A 7,190-nucleotide genomic window follows, 5' to 3' on the forward strand; every position below is an offset into this window, starting at 1 on the left:
TGAATGTAACTTGTTTAAGAAGGAACTGCAGATGCTGGAAAATCGAAGGTGGACAAAAATGCTGGAGAAACTCAGCGGGTGCAGCAGCATCTATGCAGCGAAGGAAATAGGCAACGTTTCAGGCCGAAACCCTTCTTCAGACTGATGGGGGGCGGGGAGAAGAAAGGAAAAAGGAGGAGGAGGAGATAGGAAAGGGAGGAGACAGCAAGGGTTAACAATATTGTGAGAATTCAATGTTTATACCCCCAGGATGCAGACTCCCCAATGAGGTGCTGTTCCTCCAATTTCCGATGTTGCTCACTCTGGCCATGGAGGATGCCCAGGACATAGCAAAGATCTTATAGGATCTTTGGGACACAGGGCCGCTATAGGATCTTTGGGACACAGGGCCGCTATAGGGAGGTTTCACGGCAGTCGGGTCACGACCCATGACCCGTACTGTTGCTACGCTACTCCAAATGGATTACACGCGATGAACTGCAGGTAGGCACTTACCATTGTTTCCAGCGTAGCGGCCCGTTAAAACCCGCTGAAATTGTCAATTTTTGCGCTGTAAATAGCGAAGAGTGAGGACGATTGCGAGATTGCGGTGGGGATGGAGGAATGAAGCCGGCTATTCAGATATGGAGACAGATCGGAGGAAGAAGATATTGAGGCGAGTGGCAATTTGAGGTTGTTAAAGAGGAGGTAGAGGTGTGGGGTGGAGCCACCATGATCATAATGAATGGGGGACGACATGAGGGGCCAGATGACCTGCCCCTGTTTCTTTCAATGGAGGGTGAGAGAGAGGGAGGGGTGGCTTGGACCATGGAAGGAAGCAGAGGTTGAATGATCAGGTGTTAGACAGAATGGGTGGAGACTTGTGGTTGTAGGGTCACTGAAAGAGAGGGGATTCACGGGTGGATTTGATGGGTGTGTACAACCAAGAACACACTGATCTCATTGTGAACCAATATATGAACTTCACTGAGGGACTTGACAATGTTGCGCATGTAAGACTGGTCCAGAAAGTGAAGGCAAGTGGGATCCAAGTTGAGCTGGTGAAATGGATCCACAATTGGCTTGGTGGTTGGAGGTAGAAGGTAGCGGTAGAAGGATGAGTTTTCTGCTTGGAGGTCTGTGACTGGTGGAGTGCAGCAGAGATCGGTGCTGGAACCTTTGCTGTTTATGTTATATGTTCATGGCTTGGATGTGAATGCATGAGGTGTGATTAGTAAGTCTGTGGAGGATTCAAAAATTGTGGATAGCGGGGAAGGTTGTCAAAATCTGCAGCAGGATATCGGGTAGATTATCAAAATTGTATTCGAATGCAGGGATATCAGATCAAGAGAGAGCAGGTTTATCTTCAGAGCAAGGAATTTTAAAGTGGTTCTGAGTTGGAAGTTTTCTTTACACTGAGAGTGGGTGATATCTGGAACATGCTAGAGGAGGTGGTGGAGTGAGATATAATCACTATCTTTGAGGCACTATATGTGAGGTGCAGAAGAATAGCGATGTAATGTGGCAAAAATCGATTAGTACAGCTGGCGAAAAGGTGGACATGGACGTGATGGGCCAAAGGGCCTGATACTGTAATGTACAACCATGGCTCTCAGCTCCAAGAGCAGTGAATGACTGGGTCTCCACAGCTACCAGTGCAGGGAATTCCAAATGTTCCCCAGTCTCTGTGTGCAGTAATGTCTCCTTATCTCTGTCCTACATGGTGCAGCTCACATTCTGAGAGGGTGCCCATTCTCCAGACCCCCCAGACAGTGGAAACATCCTCCCTGCAACCAGTCCACTGAGCTCTGTAAGAACTTTGTGTTTCACTGAGATCTCCTCCAATACACCCGAACTCTCGAGTACACAGTACATGCAGATGGAACTAAAATTGGTGACATTGTGGAGAGTGAAGAAGGTTATCTGAGAGTAAATGGGATCCCTGTGAACTGGGCCAATGGGCTCAGGAACGGCAGGTGTGATTTATTCATGTGAAGGTGAGGTGATGCACTTTGCTGAGACAAACCAGGGCAGGACATACACAGTAAACGGGGAACTTTATAGAACTGAGAGATCTCGGGCTGCAGGTACACAGTGCCATGGAAGATGCAACAGGGACAGGCAGGGTGGTGAAGAATGTGTTTGTCACTCATGCTTTCATAGGTCAGGATATTAATTACAGCATTTGATAAAATAAGGTTGTTAGCAAATTAGAGAGGGTGCAAAAGGATTTACAATCATTTCATCGGGTGCTTTTATAGACGTGTATAAGATTTATATAATGTGCACAGATCAGGTGAATAGCCACAGTATTTTGCCCAAGGCAGGAGAGTCTAAACCTCTGACTCTATGATGCTTCCCAGCTGATGAGTTTAGAGGTAGATCAAATCTCCAATTCCCCTTCAGTCCACAATAGAATTAATCTTTGCATCTAGGTATTGCATAAAGATGTATAGGAATGAACTGCAGATGCTGGTTTAAACTCAAGATAGACTCAAAGAGCTGGAGGAACTCAACGGGACAGGCAGCATCTCTGGAGAGAAGGAATGGGTAACGTTTCGATTCGAGACCCTTCTTCAGACTGGTTATGGATAAGGGAAACAAGAGACATAGGCGATGATGTAAAGTGATAAAGAATAATGAATGGAAGATATGTAAAAAAATAACAATGATATAGGAGACAGGCCATTGTTTGCTGTTTGTTTGGTGAAAATTAGAAACTAGTGCGACTTGGGTGGGGGAGGGATAGAGAGAGAGAGAGGTAATGCCCGGGCTTCCTGAAGTTAGAGAAATCAACATTTCATACCACTGGGCTGTAAGCTGCCCAAGCCAAATATGAGATGCTGTTCCTCCAATTTGCGTTTAACCTCACTCTCCCTAGGACAGAAAGGTCTGTGTGGGAATGGGAATTAAAGTGCTCAGCAACCAAGAGATCAGGTAGGTTCAGGCAGACTCAGCAAAGGTGTTCAGCGAAACGATAGCCCAGTCTGCGTTTGGTTTCATCAATGTATAAGAGTCCACATCTTGAACAATGGATACAGTAGATGAGGTTGGAGGAGGTACAAGTGAACCTCTGCCTAACCTGAAAGGACTGTTGGGGTTCCTGGACAGTCAAGGGAGGAGTTATAGGGACCGGTGTTGCATCTTCTGCGGTTGCATGGGAACGTACCTGGGGAGAGGGTGGTTTAGGTGGGAAGGGATGAGTTAACCAAGGATTTGTGGAGGGAACGGTCTCTGTGGAAGGTAGAAAGCGATGGCGATGGGAAGATGTGGCTAGTGGTGGGATCCCATTGGAGGTGGCGGAAATTTTGGAGGATTAGTTGTTGTATGTGGCGGCTGATCGGGTGAAAGGTAAGGACAAGGGGGACTCTGTCTATGTTGTGACTAGGGGGAGGGGGAGCAAGGGCAGAGCTGCAGGATACCGAGGAGACACAAGTGTGGGCCTCATTTATGATGGGAGAGGGGAACCCCCAATTGTAATAGACGTCTATCGATAGTCTATTTCCTGTGATGGAGACTGTGAGATCAAGAAAGGGGAGGGAGCTGTCGCAGATGGTCCAAGTAAATTTGATTGCAGGATGGAAATTGGTGATGAAGTTGATGAAGTCCATGAGTTCTGCATGGGTGCAGGAGGTAGCACCGATGCAGTCATCAGTGTAATAGAGATAGAGTTCGGGGATAGGGCCTTGGAGGATTCCAAGGAGAAGTTATTAAGAGTGAGAACCAGCTCCGCTGGGCGGAGTAGTGTTAGTAGAGGGAAATTGGATGGTTCTGCGGTCGAGGAAGAAACGGAGAGGGCTTTAAGTCCTTCCTGGTGGAAGATGGAGGTGTAGAGTGACTGAACGACCATTGTAAAGATGAGGGGGTTGGGGCTCGGAATGTGGAAGTCATTAAAGTGACGAATGGCATGGGAGGTATCTCGGACATAGGTCGGTACAGGTCGGACCGGGGGGGGATAGGATGGAGTCGAGGTACGTGGAAATCATTTCAGTGGGACAGGAGGAGGCAGAAACAATGGGTCTGCCAGGGCAGTTGTGTTTATGAATTTTGGGGAGAAGGTAAAACTGGGCTGTGCGAGGCTGGGGAATGATAAGGTGTCAGGTGTACGGCTTAAAGGTGTCAGAAACAAGAATAATGGAAAAGGTACAAGCTTTACCTCGCTTGAAGTCATCAGATGTTTCTTTGAGTGTCGTGTTGAACGAAACAGGGCAATGAAACTTTTCAATCGGTAAGACTTTATCCACCACTGACAGTGGTTTGGCTTCATCACAAACCCTGGAAATATTGAACAGTTGGTTATAAACTAAGCAGTAGAAATGTTTTGAGTTGTTCCACAAAACACTTACAATGTTTCCATCAAGACAATGTCCTACCTTAGCTTGCGACCAGCTTTCTCCTGAAAAAAATAAAACACAAATCTCAATTGATTGAGATGGACCGTCCTCATCCTGACAGCGGGAATTTCACCAAATTTCTACAACCCTCTGAAAATTCCCATTTCCCAACTCTTATCGCCACTGCCATGCAGACAGAAAGCGGATATTGTCGCAGAGATGTAGAACGATGGGGGAAAGCACAAGGAACGTTCATGAGAATGACGTCATAACTGAGGGAATGGAACTTAATGAAAAGACTGGGCAGGTCGTGGGATTTCATCTGGAGAGGATGTCAGGATTGATGAGAGGCAATTTAATATTATTGGTGGATTTAAATAGGTGGGGATGAAATAATATCTCAAATCGAAAAGGAGACCAATAATCAAAGCTGAAATGTAACTGGTCTTCAATTATTACCGAAAGGAATGCAGTCATGACAACATGGACCTCACTTGCATTGGAGGGACTGAAGCCAACAGCAGAGATAAATTTAAATGCAAGCGGGATAAACACATTAGGGCTCCTGGAATTTGGGTTATTGTTACCGGGTGTGGAGAGTAGATGGGAGGGATGATGAGTGGAACAGAAATCTTGACTGGATAGGATGGGCCAAATGGCCTGTCTATGATGTCATTCTATGGTGAAACAAAGTGGCCAAACAAACAGAGCAAATTCCCCCAAGGTGACCACCCACTGCTGATGGGAACCGGATATAGATGATCAATCTGATGTGTGCGCCACGTTCTAGATTTCAATGTTAATCCACACAATGTGGTCATGGCTGATCTAGCCCAGGACTGAACTCCTCCTCTTAGCCCCATTCTCATCGATTACAATTCCCCGATTTTTTTTAAATGTATCTTCCTCTGGTTTAAAATATGTCCAACATGTAAAACCTCTCAGTTTCTTGGTTGGAGAATCCCAGATATTCACTGCCCTCTGTCCATTCGTGGTCCTTGGGATCAGATATAGGATCACCTGTCATTGTTCTAAACTCCACATAATACAAACACCTCTGTACATTCCAGCCAGACAGTCCTGAGATCCCATAGATTCAGCGGGAGGCCAATTAGTTTATGAACAACAACAGCTGGAACAGAGGGAACATTTACTCAGTTCTGAATTACTGGTAAATGCAGCATTTATTTCTGAAATGTCACCTACCATTTTGTGACTGCGCACTTTCATTTTTCCAAACTGTAGTGCAGGGTAGGACCTGAGGTTAACAGATATTTTTTTGAATGCCGTGTAGAACGAAGCAGGGCAATGAAACTTTTCAATCGGCAAGGCTTCATCTACTACCGACAGTCGTTTGGCTTCATCACGACCCCTGCAAATATTTAACAGCTGGTTATAAACTGAGCATTAGAAATGTTTTGAGTTGTTCCTCAAAAACTTACAATGTTTCCATCAAGACAATGTCCTACCTTCGCTTGCGACCAGCTTCCCCCTGAAAGAAATAAAACACAAATCTCAATTGACTGAGATGGACCGTCCTCATCCCGACAGCGGGAATTTCACCAAATTTCTACAACCCTCTGATAATTCCCATTTCCCAACTCTTATCGCCACTGTCATGCAGACAGAAAGCGGATATTGTCACAGAGATGTAGAACGATGGGGGAAAGCACAAGGAATGTTCATGAGAATGACGTCATAACTGAGAGCATGGAACTTAATGAAAAGACTGGGCAGGTCGTGGGACTTCATCTGGAGAAGATGTCAGGAATGATAAGAGGGAATTTAAGTTTATCGGTGGATTTAAATGGGTGGGGTTGAAATAAAATCTCAAATCGAAGGCGAGACCAAGAATCAAAGCTGAAATGAAACTGGTCTTCAATTATTACCGAAAGGAATTCAGTCATGAGAACATGGAACTCACTTGCATTGGAGGGACTGAAGCCAACAGCAGAGATAAATATAAGTGCAAGCGGGATAAACACATTAGGGCTCCTGGAATTTGGGGTATTGTTACCGGGTGTGGAGAATGGATAGGAGGGATGATGAGTGGAGCAGAAATCTTGACTGGATAGGATGGGCCGAATGGCCTGTCTATGGTGTAGAATGGGATGTCATTCTATGGTGAAACAAGGTGCACAAAACACACAGAGCAAATTCCCCCAAGGTGACCACCCACTGCTGATGGGAACCGGATATAAATGATCAATCTGATGTGTGCGCCACGTTCTAGATTTCAATGTTAATCCCACAATGCGGTCATGGCTGATCTAGCCCAGGACTGAACTCCTCCTCTTTGCCTCATTCCCGTCTATTACAATTACCCGATTTTTTTTTTTTAATGTATCCTCCTCTGGTTTAAAATATGTCTAACATGTAAAACCTCTCAGAGTCTCTTGGTTGGAGACTCCCAGATATTCACTGCCCTCTGTCCATTCGTGGTCCTTGGGATCAGATATAGGATCACCTGTCATTGTTCTAAACTCCACATAATACAAACACCTCTCTACATTCCGGCCAGGCAGTCCTGAGATCCCATAGATTCAGCGGGAGGCCAGTTAGTTTCCGAACAACAACAGCTGGAACAGAGGGAACATTTACTCAGTTCCAAATTACTGGTAAATGCAGCATTTATTTCTGAAATGTCACCCACCATTTTGTGACTGTGCACTTTCACTTCACCAAACTGTAGTGTAACCCCTCACCTTCAGAAACTCCACACTGTCTTTTTGATCCATCTGTTGCTGCAACTTTAAGAATTCCTCCTGAATAGATTTTAAATTCTCTTGAATCTTTCCAAGAATTGTCTCCATTGTATTTAGAATCTTCTTCTCTTCCTCCCGGATATCTGCCAGTGTGCGCTGCTCTTTCTCAGTG

This window comes from Amblyraja radiata, chromosome 30 (genome assembly GCF_010909765.2).
Source record: "Amblyraja radiata isolate CabotCenter1 chromosome 30, sAmbRad1.1.pri, whole genome shotgun sequence".
Taxonomy (NCBI): Eukaryota; Metazoa; Chordata; class Chondrichthyes; order Rajiformes; family Rajidae; genus Amblyraja; species Amblyraja radiata.